We start from the raw sequence: 16,707 nt of genomic DNA, 5'->3' as shown, positions 1-16,707 counted from the left end.
GACAAAGACAAAGCTAAGGATCCAAGTGAAGATATATCAAGGGTCTAGTTATTACCACTTGTCATAAGATAAGATAGGGAGTTATAAAGATTGTTACAAAGTTCTTATAGCTTGTCAAGAGTGGTTAAGGAAGTTAGAAGAGAATATTAGACATAGTCTTAGCTTATATTACAAGCCATGTAATAAACCAATACATATAGCTAAGTGTAAGATTACTTGACAATCAAGGAAATACATTTCATCTTCCAAACTCTCAAGCTCTCTTTTGTTCAAACTTTACAGTTTCTTCTTCGATTTCTTCAAGCTTCTTCTTCAATCTTCATAACCTGCTTCCCTGATCCTAGTCTAATAGGGTAACCATTGTGTGATATGCACGTCAAAGACGGTGTCCTAAAGCCATTGCAGCCTCCCTATGTGCAAGTACGTATACTGACAACTTCATGCCCTCCTTATGCTGCAGCTGCTTATTCTCAGAACCTTTCTAAGCTTCCTTGTTATAGGTTTTGCTAAAAAAGGTTTTCAATTGTTGTTATGAATTATTTAATGGTCTGGGTTTGGCCTCATGTCGCCCCCCCTGACATATTGTATTTTTTTGGTTTATCAATAAATTCTCCTCAAAGTCTCTTCCCATGATAATAATGCTGGAGTGGGATAGACCTTGTGGCCAAATTTTTAAAAAAAAAAAAAAATAGTAACGTCCACACACTAAAATGTAGAAATTAAACTATTGGTTATGTTATTTGAAACTCTCATATTCCTCAAAGCATTGTGTAAATAAATTATCAGTTAAACATCAAATTAAAACAAAAACCAAACTGATAATTCGAACTAAAAGAATTATATACCTTTCAAATTACAACAGCTATATATAGCAACCTCCTTGTTTCATTATCCTAAAACCTTTCTGGAGCTAGAGGGGGTTTAATTAGTCTCTTTTTTCTGCTTGATTTTGCATCCTTCTTGTGTACGTTCGACACCACCTTTGATTATTTTCTATTTGTTTCCTGTTCTCGGATTCCCTTCTTAACTATCTTGTATGGATTGCAGAAATATAAATCTTGACAAAAAAAGGAAGAACATAAAAAGCAACACTTGTGTGAGAAGATAGAGCTCATAATATATTACAGAGAGAAAGTGTTTGTTACAATATAACCAACCGACTACAAAAGAGATAGGGAAAAGATATTTATACAAAGTATTTCGAAGACTACTTAATTCTAAAACTATTGCTGACATGGCAGTTGCCTATGTGGCATGAATATCCAATATCCACCCCACCCCCCCTTTCAATCTTAACAGGGATAGTCCAGATTAATATGGTGACGATGTTAGAGAAAATCAGAACCATGAAGTCCTTTTGTAAGGATGTCAGCCACTTGATTATGTGTAGGCACACATTGGACATCAAGATCACCCCTTTGCACCTATTCTCGAACAAAATGGAAGTCGGTTTCCAAATGCTTGATCCTTGAATGATGAATATGATTCATACTTAAGACTATGGCTGACTGATTATCACAAAATAAAAGTGAAGGATTAGGAAGAATAGCACACATATCTTTCAGTACAAGTTGAATCCAAGCTATACCCGCAACAACATGTGCAAAGGCTTTATATTCAGCATCAGTGGAACTTCGAGACACGAAACTTTGTTTCTTGGATTGCCAGGAAATAGGATTGTCACCAGCCCAATCCGAACCACTATATCATTTACAATCAATCCCACTGCCAATAGTAAATGTTAAACCACATTTCATTGTACCATGCAAGTATCGAAGAATTCTTTTAACCAAACCAAAATGCATATCAGTGGGAGCATTCATAAACTGAAAAACATCATTAACTACAAAAGCTATGTCAAGCCTTGTGAAAGTAAGATACTGTAATGCTCCAATAAGACTCATATATTGTGTTGGTTCTGACAAGACTTCACCCTCAGCAAGAAACACAGAAGTACGAGGTTTACAAGGTGTGGCACATGGTTTACAATTATACATTCCAACTTTGTGAAGCAAATCCTTAACATATTTCTCTTGATGCACAAAGATATCCCCATTTGATTTGTACTGTATTTGCAAACCGAGAAAATAGGTAATCTTGCCCATATCTTTAAGATCAAACACACCTCCTAAATCATCAACATCAATTGAATCAAAACAAAATTGGAGTACGTAAGAATTATATCATCTACATAGGGTAGTACTATAATGACATCAAACCCAACTTGTTTCACAAATAAGCTAGAATTTGAAAGAGAAAATTGAAAACCAATCGCTGCCAGATAACTTGTAAACTTGGCATTTGAAGCCCTAGGAGCCTATTTAAGACCATAAAGGGATTTCACTAGCTTACAAACATGTGTAGGACATTTGGAATCAACAAATCAGGAGGTTGTTTTATATAAACCTCCTCATGTAACTTCCCATGCAAAAAAGCATTTTTTCACATCAAGTTGTCGATGTGACCACTTATGCGTTGTAGCTAAAGCCAAGATCATTCTTACAGCAGTGTGCCTAACTACTAGACTAAAAGTCTCTATATAGTCTAAGCCCTTTTCTTGACTGAAACTTTGGGCAACTAATCTAGCTTTATATCTAGAAATAGTTCCATCAGGATTTCTCTTCAGTTTATATACCCACTTACAACCAATAATGTTTTTATCAGGTGGAGAAGGTACTAGAGTCCATGTACCTTCTGTTTGAAGGGCACCTTACTCTTCTTGCATAGCCACCTGCCATTGTGGAATCTGAGAAACTGTTTTAAAGGTTGAAGGCTCATCAAAATCAATGATATCTGCAACACGAATTCGAGATCCGAAAAAAAAAATTCCCAAAGCAAATTGAACAAATCAAGAATCCAAAAATTGAAGAAAAGATCCATAAAACTTTGCCGAATAGAGCAGTGGAAAACCCAGCCAAGATCAACGTGCAATCATAGCTGGCTCGACACCATCTTAACTAATCTTGTATGAATTGCAGAACTATAAATCTTGATAGAAAAGGAAAAACATGAAAAGCAATCTTGTGTGAGAAGATAGAGCTCATAATATATTTCAGAGAGAAAGTGTTTTTTACAATATAACCAATCGACTACAAAATGAGAGGGAAAATATATTTATATAATGTATTTCAAAGACTACTGAATTCTAAAACTATTGCTGACATTGCAGTTGCCTATGTGGCATGTATATCCAATATCCCTCCCCCTTTGGAGGTTCATTGAAGCTTCACCATCAGCAAAAAAGAAAGATGAATCATGCATCGTGCATTCCTTTTCAATTGTAGCAGCAATACTTGTTCTTGTTCCTACCAGTGTTTTAGGAAATTCTACTCAACTAAGCTCAACTTTCTACGATACTACAAGCCCGAACGTGACAAGCAATATTGGTAGTGTGGTGGAGCAAGCCCAACATAATGATACTCGGGTTGGTGTCAAACTTATTGGTTCCATTTTCACGAATGTTTTGTAAATGTACGTAATTAATTAAGAAAATTGTTTTGATGCTCTAAATATCATTTTGTGTAAAATAACTATATATATTTTTTGAGAAATGCTAGGAGACTTCCTCAAAGTGGGACTCTTCATGGACTTTCGGTTACCTCATGTTGTTGGCACAATATTTTATATGTTATTAGCACAATATTTTTTGTGGAGCACACTCTATCATTCAAATCATCTATCAGAAAATCGCTCATAGACCATCTCTACAAAAAATTAGACAAATCCAAAATCATTAAGACATTCATTTATAATTATAATGAAGAAAATAGACGAATACGATTCAATAAATAACCCAAACCCCTTATCCAATAGTCATATGGTTTTAGATTTGGATGATTTTTGGTAGGCATGATCATTGAGGTAAGGCTCAAAGATAGACGGTTCGGATCATTAAAATACATTACGAAGTGAGCCCCACAAAAACAAGCGTAAAAAATTGTATAAAAAAAATGTAGGGTCATGAATCTGTCCCGTATATATATGACGTTCACTTGTATTAGAAAAGTTCTAACATATTGGCTAGTAAAACTGGTTCAAATAACATTATATTCTAATGCTTTTATCAAATGTTGTTATATAGAATGGAGGACCACCGTGGGAAGTTCAATTGGGGAGGAGAGACGGTAGGACAGCATATCGAACAGGTGCCGATCATGACATTCCAACCCCTCAGGATAACCTTAAGCTAATTACTGAAAATTTTCGCAACAAAGGATTAGATTCCACTGATCTGGTTGCTTTGTCAGATACATACATTTGACCACAATAACATTACAATTTTTGTTGCACAATAAAAAAAACGCCAAATGAATAACCTAGCAATATGGTATCTATGTGTAAGTAACATCGAATCATCGGTATGCATGCACCAGGTAATATGTCAAGCTCATGCTATTTAGACCATATTATTTACTAACCGCATTGCTCATGTATACATATAAGCGAGGTTCCCATCTATTGGAGAGAGAGTATGTAAACATTGTACAGTCTGCTTGGAATACGAGGCAGTGCATCAGATATACTTCATTATATAAGTGGAGGAAAGTTTTTTTCTTCAATTGTTCATCCACTTGTATAATGACATATGATGTACCGCCCCTATACTTAGCAGGCTGAAAAGTTTATCGTGGTGTGGGTGAGGAACAAGGATTGTCTGCCCTCCCGTGCCCTCATGTTTTGTGTGGTCACGGTTAAGCCACGCCAACATTTTATATTATTTTTTTTAGAGAGATAATAAGACAAAAATGAATAGTAATATAAAATGTTGACGTGGCTTAACCATGACCACACAAACAGGAGGGCACCGGAAGTGGAAGGGCAGACAATCCTTGTCTGTGGGTGAGTGAACAAAAGGGGTGAATTTTTGCTCACCACCCTCAAGTGGTGGTAATGCATATCACCCTATTTACTACCGTTGGATGAGTTTAAATTTCGAGATTGGTATCTATCAACTACATAAATCTCAAAATTTAAACTCACCGAACAATAATAAATAAAGTGGTGAGTAAGAGGGTGATGAATAAAAATATAACAATAAATATTTGACTTGGGTACCCATTTCCCTTTTCTTGGGCTGACTTGGGCCGTCATTTTCTTTCATCTGGGCTACTTGGGCACACTTCGAAGTGCTTTACTTGGCACCCTTCATTTACAAACCGTGGGCCATGTTAAGCAAAGGGCAACGATGCAACTGTGCCGAGAAAAAGAGCAGTGCCTGATGCCCTTATTTCTAGCAATGTTTCTCTCAGTTTTCATCATTTTTCAGCAACAGGTTAATTATTTTCATAGATATAAATGTGGTTGTTTACTTTCTTAGATGCTCATACATTTGGCCGGGCAAAATGTAGATTTTTCATTGATCGCCTCTACAATTTCAGCGGCACCGGCAAATCAGACCTAACCATAGATGCCGGTTATTTAGAAACCCTACGCCAAACATGTCGTCAAGGTGGCAAACCAAGCACCTTGGCCAACCTTGACCAAGCAACTCCTGATGCCTTCGACAACTACTACTACAAAAATCTTCAAAACAACCGACGGCTCCTTGAAACAGATCAGGAGCTGTTCTCAACAAGTGGCATAGACACCGTTCCCATTGTGAACCGCTTTTCTAATAACCAAAGCGACTTCTTTGATACATTTGCTCAGTCCATAATCAAATTGGGGAATATAAGACCTTTGACAGGGAGCGCCAAAGAGATTAGGTCTGATTGCAAAAGAGTGAATAATTAATAGGTCACCAAGTGCCCTAAATTAATTGTAATATGTTAGCTTGAGGTTTAGGTACTTTGTCATTTTGGTCTGGTTTTCTTTCCTCACTAATTATATATAGGTCACTAAGTATTTTGTCATTCTAGTAATTTTAGTCTGTCTTTTCATATTACATAATGAATAACTAGCCAATTATACTCAGGTCTTTTTCTGAGTAAAAATTTTCCGATTGATTACCAATTGGTTTCTAAGTTCCATTCGTACTTTATTTTTACTATGATCTGTGCATATATTGTTTCATCTTCCCCAATGTCTTCTAATTTGTTAAGTTTTCACCTCCAAGGTTTCAAATCCTAGCTCTGCCTCTAGGATTAATATCTTGCTCAATCTCTTCTAAATTGTTAAGTTTTTACCTCCAAACTATGAATCCTAGCTCTACCCCTGAAATTAGTGTCATTTAGTAAAGTAAAACTCCCAATTAATTCATCCATAGAGGAAAAACCTTAATATCCATTAATATTATAAAACATGAATTAATTTTGTCACGGTGTTGTGCTGGCCTACAGAACCAATCACCAGTATTATTTCTTAATTAATAATTAACCAGTAAAACTTATCATTTTAGTCTTACATGTTCGAACTAAGGAGGAAAAAAAAATTGGATTAATATGTCGACAAATGTCACATTTTTTGGTCTTTTTGGTTTTTGGTTTATAAGAATAATTGTCCGGTTTAGTTAATTTAATTAAGAACAATTGAATCTCTCTTTCAATTGACGTATTTTCTGGTCATACTAGCACCTGTCTTCTTTCTAGTTTATCCATCTCATACCATTGTCCTTGCATTAATAGGTACATGCATATGTTAGTATTCACCCTTTGCGTCCTCACATACGTATGGATTGTCACACCCTTGCCATCATATGGTCACAAAAACTGTATATTTCTAATTTGAGACGTAAACCATTCAGGTTGTCTCAACCATTTTTAATTCTAATCTAGAAGTGGGAGAGTATCACCATGGATTTCATGTACAAGTTACTTTGTGCACATGAAGGCTATGATTACATTTGGGGGATCATCGACCGACTTATTTATATATACTTTGAACTGCTTGACGGAACTCTTCATCAGAAAAATTGTTCGACTACATGAAGTGCCTACCACTATTATTGTTGATCGCTAATTAAGACTTTCCTCAAACTTGAACATCTTTTCAGTAATTTTTGTCACCACCAATTCTTCTTCTTTGAAATTACTCTATGAAGCTAATGACTTGCAAAAATACATACATATATGCATAAAATCAAATCCTTATTGAAAAAATATAGGCAGGTAAGTTACTATGTCAATCTTAAATAAAGGCTTCTAATCTTCATCCTTTCACATCTATTTCAAGCCAATGATTTGCAGTAATACATATACATGTGCACATATTTCCATACTTATAGATGATATTTATCGGCAGCTTTCAACTCTTTGTCAAGTGTACAAGTCACTCAACTATTTTGCATGATTAAATGTGAACATAAGAATGTGAACATAACCTATTTTGCATGAATAATAAAACCTACTCCGCCCACCCTTACAAAGTTTGAGAAGAAAGTCACACTCATGCCTTGACATTCTCTACCCAAAAACAGCTAGCTCAGAAATTGAGACAACCTTAAATAATATTTCAGAGTCTATAGGCGATGATACCATGTTAACAGAAATATGAATCTCTAAAGAATACAAAAATTAAGAGCAAAACGGAAGAGTAAAGGATTCTCAGATTTCTTAGTAAAATGAAGAATTCTTACAAGACTATTCTTACTTCATGAGGAAGATTAAATGACTATATGTACTAACAAATCACAATCACAATTACAATATTACCCTCTAATCTCCTTACTCAATTAACGTTTAGTCCTAATAAACATAAAAGTGTGAGACAAAAAATTGACCAAATATCGATGAAGATCACTTCGTTCCTGCTTTTCTTTCTCATCCCTTTGGTAGCGGCTGACCTTAGGGTCAGCTTCGACAATGTTACCTGCCCCCGAGCTGAGTCCATAGTGTGTCAATTTGTCCAGAAAATGTTTGAAACCGATTCTTCCATCACTGGGGCGTTGCTCCGGATGCACTTTCATGATTGTTTTGTCAGGGTAAGCAACATTTTACATTGAAACGCATATTTTAATCTTTTATTTTTCCTTAAATACCATTTCATCGAAAGAGAAAGAAGGAAGTTGATAAGTACGTGCACAACTAACCAATGCACTTTTATACGTATTGCAGGGCTGTGATGCATCCATACTTACAGATTCAACAACAAGGAAGCCATCTGAAAAATTGGCAGGGCCAAACTTGACTGTACGAGGATACGAGCTTATTGACGAGATTAAGAAAAGCTTGGAGGCTGCATGCCCTTCAACTGTATCCTGTGCCGATATAGTAACCCTAGCAACCCGAGATTCAGTGGTTCTTGCAGGAGGGCCAAACTATGCTGCTCCAACTGGACGCCGTGATGGGCTCGTATCAAACCCTAACGACGTTAACTTGTCTGATCCATCATTTTCAGTTTCTGAGGCATTGCAAGCTTTCACTGCCAAAGGAATAACCCTAAATGACATGGTGACCCTATTGGGTGCACACACGGTTGGATTTGCCCATTGTAATTTTTTCCAAGATAGGCTTTCAGATTTTCAAGGGTCAGGATCTCCTGATATTAATCATCTCATGAATCCATTAACTTATTCTTTCAAATTCAAGAATGTGTTGTATCCATATGGGGCGTTTGTTGCGCCAGACTATCTCGGACTGGATTAGCTTCAAGGACTAAGCTGGACTGGCTTAGACTAGACTAAACTGGACTAACTTAGTGAAGCGTTTGGTGCAGTATTGGACTAAGAAGCTGGATAATAACAAATTCTAATATTATATTATTTAATATTAAATTATTAATATTTTATTATGATCTTATCTTTTTCTCCATCTTTTCCTACCGTTTCCATCCCACTCTCTTCCTCTTCTCTCATCGTCCCTCCCTCTCCCTCTTTTTTTCCTCTCAGACCTCTCAATTCATGTCTCTTTCTCATTCCTGGTCAAACTCCTTATTGATTCCAGTCTCTATTTCTCTATCCTCCTTCCCTCTCTAGCTATGCGTTGTTCGAACGGAACCTCACGGCTCCAATATTCCCAATGAGTTGCAGGTTTCCCGATGTGTTTTCCAGCTAACCCTCGTTAAATTGGATGAAGTTAGCACCGCCAAAAAATTCATCACCATCCCTGGACCGAGATCTTAGCTTTGCATGCTCGAATCTGTCATGGATTTGAAGAAGCCCAAACAGGCCGAGACTTCCAGGCCATTTTCCGGCCACATTCGACCACATTTTGGCCTCGATTCAGGTAAAATCGTAATCTTGTCACTCCCAGCTTCAATTTGGTATATTTTGTATGAAAGTTGGTTGTGAAATGGATCTAAAAGAGAGTCAGAAAGTTAATGATTGATCTAGGTGACCAGAGATGACGAGGAGTCTGTCGAGAGTGGTCGTTGAGCATGACGAAGACGAGAAAGAGAGGATAGTCTTAGCTAGTCCCACGGTTATTGAGGGGTCTCGCTAAGACCTCTTAGTGAAGGGTTTTGTCCATGCTAGTCCCTTTTAGTCTCATTAATGTTAGTCCCAGCATGGAACAAACACGGTATTGGACTAATAGCTAATCCAGTCCAGTCCAGTCCAACTAATAGAAGGATAGGAGAACGTTTAATTATACATGTTGCAGACTTGTAGTTGGTAGAGAATAGAGATGCTAAACTTTCCAGAAACTAACCTCAAGAATCTGGCGCCAGCGCCACCCTTTCCAATCCCAAAATCGTGCGACTGCGAACTACAAGTCTACAACACCATACAGAAAACCCTACATTTCATATTCAATGAAATAAAAACAAACCAACACAGCTATAACAGAAACAAGCCACTGGAACTTTTTTAACATTCATTATTTACTTCTTATTTTTATCTTCTTAAGATTGAGGGCAAGTAATCATGGATTTGCAAGTTTAATTTGAAGTTCACATCAAACCTAACGGAAGACAAAATCAGGACATACCGAACTATGCAAATATTTGGGTGTGGGAACTGTTCTTACTAGAAAAACATATTATCTTCGAATGCAAAGTACCACTTTCAAATAACGTTCAATACAACACAAAATATAAAAGCAGAAGCTATTAATTAAAAAAAGAAGAGCATTCCCAAGTTGATATACCTTAAAGCACAAATAATGTCATTACTCTTGCAATACATACCAAAACCAGGACAGAAACAATCGAACACACAAACCACCAAGATTGGAAAAGAAAACAAATCACACACACACACACACACACACACAAAGACATGACCAAAGAACAAAACCATAAAGTCTTAAACTTTCTAAGCATAGACCAGAAAAACAAAATTAAAGAACAAAACCAGATAACAACAACAAAATCCAAATATAGTAGTGATGTTGAAACTAAAGAATACGACAAATTGAGAAGACTGGTCCATGTATAATATGACACTAACAAAATCCAATGATAATTAACTCAACCATTACACAACTGAGAAGACTGATCCCAAGTGAGAACCATCTACATATATATAATTGGTACCATACTACCATTAAAGTAGAACACAGTTCCCGCCAATTCATCATCAATACATGAGTTTGTATGAACATAATTGTGAATTTGTGACAATAAAAATTTATGAAAACATTGTTAACCTTAATATGAACCTTTGGAGTAAAAATTTAGTACAATTTTTGCTTCTTTTGCAGGTACGAAAATTCAGCTCAATTAAGTATTAACTCTGAAAACACCTATTAAACAAGCTAAAAAAAAAAAAAAAAAAAATCAGAAAATCCACCAAATTAGCAAGAACAAACATGAACATCCCAATAGATTGAGCACATATTACATACATGATACATCCCAATAGATCAAATCAAAGTTCAAACTACAAAGTTACAAACATTAGAGATTAAAGAACCTATAAAAATAAAAAATAAAAAATAAAAAAAGAGGTTAAAGAATTCACCTGAACTGGCGACGATGATGGAGTGTTGGTGATCGCGACAGCGGTGATGTCGTCGGGAAGGAGAGAAGGAAAATCGAGAAGATGGGTGGTGCAGGTGCTTGGGTTCTCTAGGTCTGGGGTGAGATGTCGTCAAGGAGAACAATCGAGAAGAAGATCAGCCGTGGTGGTCGTCAGGGCCCATACTCATGACGACAATGATGTTGGGGGTGGGCAAATAGATGACTAACGGGGAGTGACGGAGTGTGGGTAGCGGAATCGTGGAAGGGAGGGGCTCAGGGGAGGGGAGGGGACGAGGTCAAAGACGGAGAGGTCGAGGTCGAGAGAGAGTGAGACTCACTCGATCAGATTCAACTAGGGTAAAAACCAATGGTCATGATTGGAAGGTATGTTTATTTTCAATATGGGCCATCCATTTCAATTACAAATGGGCCGGTCTGGGGTCCCGTTTTTCTATACATCTGGAACCAGCCCGACCCTAAAATGCCGTTGCCCTGGCCCACCCCGCCCCGTTTCCCCTATTTAAAAACAAGACCCGTCTCATACCCACCCCGAACCGCCTATACCCGCCCTTACCCACGGGCTCAGGGCCCGTTTGTCCAGCCCTAGAGCATAATAATGTAACACGCATCATGTTTAAATTTATTTAGCTACTCTACATCAACCTTAATTTTCGCTCCGGCTCTACAATAGTTTACATTAGCAGCTGCGAAGTATTTTGTGCCTGCCTTTAATACCACATGATCATTTCCTGAGCCATATGTGATTGTATCACCATTATATATGTCACAAATTTCATAAGAATGCTTGTCTCGTATACCAGCTATGAAGAGAGTAGGATCTGTATATTTGAAAACTATTTCCAAAATCGGCAAAACAAAAAAAATAAGTAAACAAAACAAAAATTTTTATAGCTAGCTAGTGATTAATCTTGAAAACAAATAATTGAAACGAAAAGCAAAGTATATACCTTACCCAAAACATCTCCAGTCTTGAACTTCTTTCCATCAGTCCAGTGAGATAAGTTAGGGTCAACTCTCCATCCTTTCTCATCTCCCACTATATATTCTTTCCCATGGACTTCTTCACATTGGAGCACGGAGCACACCAGAAGTGCAATTCCAATCACCAAAAATTTGTTCATTTCAACTGCCACCTTTGATCCACAAACAAATATTATAACCTTGTTAACCTTTCTCTAGATTGGGATCAGATCAACTCCAAATATCCAGCCACATTGCAGATCAATTTATAGGCTGTTGATCTTATCCTGCATTACATTAATCATTTCGATTTGTTTGTAAAAAAATCATATTCAATTTCCATAGATGGTTATCACGTGTGTTTAACGAATAATTACAGTGAATTCATAAAATTGAAATCATTTAGAATGGTTGATTTGTTTCCTTATACTGCTGAGGTTTTCTTTACAAAAAAAAAAAAAAAAAAAAAAAGCAGTCAAAATGGCTGATTTATTTCCTTGTATCTTTGTTATTATTCATAACTAGGTCCATCATTGAATATACATACGAAAAGTTTCGATTAGGTCAATCATTTAGATCATTGATTATATAAAGATTAGAGGTGGCTGATTTATTTCCTTGTTGTTAGAAACTGATATAAATATAAACTTTGATGTATAACAAGTATCCCAGATTACATAACCATTACAGTTTATATATGATACCTGGAGCAGTCATCCTTTCTTTGTTGAAATGCAATTCTTCTACTTGTTTAAGACCTTATGTTCCAAAGGTGATAGAACCCTTAATCTCAGAACGATTCTTCACAAGCAGGGAATTGGATTATTTATATACACAGATTTCATCTGATTTCCATCTATCGTGGAAATCAGTTACTGCAGTTGTTAATGTTAACCCAAGTCAATCTGCTGTTTCATCCACTCTATGTCATGATGATCCACATGCAGTGCATTGTGCTTTACAGACTGGAATATGGTTCCCACGCATAAGCATGTATGATTATGCATAGTGGACAGCAAGGCCACTGCATGTGTTTACTGACAGATGACTCATAAACAGCAAGGATGCAACTTCCAGCCACTTTAAGGAATTAGTTTTACACGCTTACAACTCTTTACTCAGTGGCAACATAGACTTTATATACTTATAATGTTAGTCAAGTCCAATTAGGTATCTAACATTCTCCCACATGGACACAGACTAAACATTATAATCAAAGTCATGCCTCTCACAACACTGATACCTCATGTGATCACATCAAGTTTCACGCATACTAACTTCCTTTCAACTACTATAATTAATTTAAATATTTGAACTTCAGAAAATCATGTGTTTATAGACAACACAAGCACCCTGAAACCACAAATACTTAAAACTAATATGTAGAAAGAAACTTTAGACTTTTCAATGAATTTATATTCCTTCATTCATTCAAAACAGTCATTTCTTGGATTAACTTTGGAAGATCCTGATGCATTCATCGAATTGCATCCCTCGAATTATTCATGTCCAATCATCAAGACACTAGAATAGACATATACATGCATACAGTCAGCAACTCAGACAGCCAATAGGCTCAACAAGCGCATATGATCCAATAGGTCTTGATAGTGAACAACATAAATAACATTCGAAGACATATTTGAAATATACATGTGACTTACATCAAGTTTTTCTCACTCCCACACTTCAGCAGATTCTAGAGATTCAAGCACTCCCATCTTAGAGACATGATCCTTGAATACTCCTACTGCCAATGGCTTGGTCAAAGGGTCAGCTATCATTGAATTTGTTTCAATATGCTCAATCGTGATTTCACCCTTTCTCACATGTTCTTTCACCGATAGATATTTGATGTCCATCAACCTTGTTGCCTCAGACTTCTTGTTATTCTTAGAGAAAAATACTGCAGCTTTGTTATCGCAGTATATGGTTAGTGGTCTCGAAATTGAATCAACAATAGTCATGCAGCTGATTAAATTTCTTAACCACAAACCTCTCTTGGTAGCTTCAAAACATGCTATGAACTTGGCCTCCATAGTTGATGTGGCTAATGCCTTTTGTTTAGCACTTTTCCATGATACAGCTGCTCCTGCCAAGAAAAACAAGTAGCCACTCGTGGATCTCCTGTCATCCACACAACCTGCAAAGTCAGCATCTGTGTAGGCAACTAGTTCCAAGTTCTCTACTTTCTTGTAAACCAACATAAAGGATTTTGTCCTTTGCAAGTATCTTAACACTTTCTTGGCTGCAACCCAATGTTGTTCACCGGGGTTCGACTGATATCTACCCAACACACTGATGGCAAATGCCAAATCAGGTCTTGTGCAGACCTGTGCATACATCAAGCTACCTACTAGAGACGCATAAGGCTTATTGACCATGCTTTGTCTCTCAATTTCATTCCTCAGACATTGAGACTTATTCAACCTGTCTCCCTTTCCCATTGGTACTTCTCCATTAGCACAAGTTTGCATATTGAATCTGTGCAACACTTTTTCAATGTACAACTTTTGTGAAAGTCCCAACAAACCTCGAGCCCTATCTCTTTTGATCTCTATACCAAGCACATATGATGCATTTCCCATATCCTTCATCTCAAAGGTCTTAGACAATAATCTCTTAGTTTCAAGCACAAGATTGAGATCATTGCTTGCCAAGAGAATATCATCCACATAAAGCACAAGCAAAATGAATCTTGATCCAATGACCTTGAGATAAATACAATCATCAATCTTATTCTAACAAAACCCAAAAGAAGTTACCTTTTCATCAAATTTCAAGAACCATTGTCTCGAGGCTTGTTTTAGACCGTACAACGATTTGTTCAACTTACAAACCATGTTCTCCTCGCCTTCTTTAATGAAACCAACAGGTTGTTCCATATAAATATCTTCCTCCAAATCACCATTCAAGAAGGTTGCCTTTACATCCATCTGGTGCAGTTCAAGGTTGTAATGAGCCACAAGAGCCAACACAATCCGAAGTGAATCTTTAGTCGATACCGGAGAAAACGTTTCTGAGTAGTCTACTCCCTCAGTTTGTGTATAGCCCTTAGCCACCAGCCTGGCTTTGTGCCTTTCAATTCTCCCATTCGAATCCTTTTTAGTTTTAAACACCCATTTACACCCCACTACCTTGATATCATCTGGTGCATGAACTAAAGTCCAAACGTTGTTTGTTTGCATGGATTTCAGTTCATCACTCATTGCTTCCTGCCACAATTCAAATTGCAAACTACTCATAGCTTCTTGATAAGTAACAGGTTCATCTGATATGCCTTCATTTAGTTCCACTTCTTCAAGGTACACAAAGTAATCATTAGGTATTGCTGACCTCCTAACTCTTTGCGGCATCACCCTTCTTTGATTCACAGATACTTGCATTGGTTGACTAGTTGATGCATGCGATGGAGTTGAGGTTGCATTAACATTTGCAATGGATGAGTCAACATTTGCAATGGGTATACCACTTTGCAAATTAAAATCTTCAACTTGAAACTCCACCACAGATGGTTGTGAAACAATAAACTCCCTGTAGCTTTTGCCCTCAAATATATCACCTTGCTCTTCAAATTCCAAAACTGTTGCTGCCTGAAAATTACTCGATGCTTCCGTTTCTTCAATAAACTTGGCAGCATTAGTTTCAAAAATTCTGTTTGGGAGATTTGACGCATAAAATCTATAACCCTTTGATTTATCAGGAAACCCCACGAAGTGACATGAAACTGTCCTTGAATCCAATTTCTTCTCAGTAGGGTTATACATCCTAGCTTCCGCATTACAACCCCAAACATGCATGTGATTCAAACTTGGCTTTCTCCCTGCCCATAATTCAAAAGGAGTTTTGCAAACTGATTTGCTTGGAACTCGGTTCAGTATGTAGCTCGACATTTTCACGGCTTCACCCCATAAAAACTGTGGAAGTGTTGAACAACTCATCATGCTTCTTACCATTTCAATCAGAGTTCTATTTCTCCGTTCAGCCACACCATTTTGTTGTGGCATGCCTGGGGTAGTGTACTGTGCTTGAATACCACACTCCTCCAAGTATAGAGCCAAAGGCCCCTTAGATTGACCTGCCTCAGTGTACCTGCCATAGTATTCACCTCCCCTATCGGACCTTAGAATTTTAATGGACAACTCCAACTGTTTTTCTACTTCAGTTTTAAATAATTTGAAACAATTCAACACTGAAGATTTTTCTGAGATCAAATACAGGTATGAAAACCTTGAATAATCATCAATAAAAGTCACGAAATAAATGTTTCCACAGATTGTTTTAGTTGGGAAAGGTCCACAAACATCAGAGTGGATAATCTCTAATAGTTTTTGACTTCGAACTGAAGTCTTTTTCGTAGTTTTAGTCATCTTCCCCTTAAAACACTCAATGCAGTTTTCGAAATTTGAGAAATCCAAAGCAAGCAAAATTTTATCCTTAATCATGCGATCCATTCGTGCTTTGGATATGTGCCCTAATCTCCTATGCCAAAGCATGGAAGATTTTTCATTCAAAACAAGTCTTTTAGTTGATGTAAATGATTCAGTATTAAAACAAATACTTTCATTGCAAACCGAACAAAGCACTTGCCATAATTCATTAACTAGAAAACAGACTCCAAGTACAACTCTTGGATTATTCTTCATGTAAATCCTGACACTTTCATTGTCTCCATCGAAAGCAAAGCCAGTTTTTACAAGTTTCGAAACTGAAAGTAAATTCCTTCTAAGTGAAGGTACATATAAAACATCAATTAAATCTAAAACAAAGCCACTAGACAGTTTGAGCTTGAGGTCGCCTATTGCTTCCACAGCCACTTTATTCCCATTGCCAACATAGACTTGAAATACTTCATTTCTTGTTGTTGAACCTCTTCTTGTGAAACCCTGCAACGAATTGGTGATATGAACCGAACAACCAGTGTCAAACCACCAAGAATTTGGAGGGATT

General features: G+C 36.9%; 1 long non-coding RNA gene and 2 pseudogenes across 1 annotated transcript; 2 read left to right on the top strand and 1 right to left on the bottom strand.

Annotated features, from left to right (window-relative positions):
- Positions 1-1,571: 1,571 nt before the first annotated feature.
- On the bottom strand, positions 1,572-3,066 carry LOC148698749 (uncharacterized). Its single transcript, XR_015957630.1, has 2 exons — positions 2,692-3,066; positions 1,572-2,128 (listed from the first exon to the last, which is right to left on the bottom strand). It is a non-coding gene; the product is annotated as an uncharacterized LOC148698749 (long non-coding RNA).
- A 783-nt stretch (positions 3,067-3,849) lies between these two features.
- LOC137747761 (peroxidase 15 pseudogene) lies at positions 3,850-5,733 on the top strand (annotated as a pseudogene).
- Positions 5,734-7,666: 1,933 nt separating this feature from the next.
- On the top strand, positions 7,667-12,766 carry LOC137747762 (peroxidase 44 pseudogene; annotated as a pseudogene).
- Positions 12,767-16,707: the final 3,941 nt, after the last annotated feature.

The sequence above is a fragment of the Pyrus communis genome, chromosome 2, assembly GCF_041283825.1.
Source record: "Pyrus communis isolate YQ-2024b chromosome 2, ASM4128382v1, whole genome shotgun sequence".
Classification (NCBI taxonomy): Eukaryota; Viridiplantae; Streptophyta; class Magnoliopsida; order Rosales; family Rosaceae; genus Pyrus; species Pyrus communis.
This window is presented reverse-complemented; position numbering and strand designations above follow the sequence as displayed.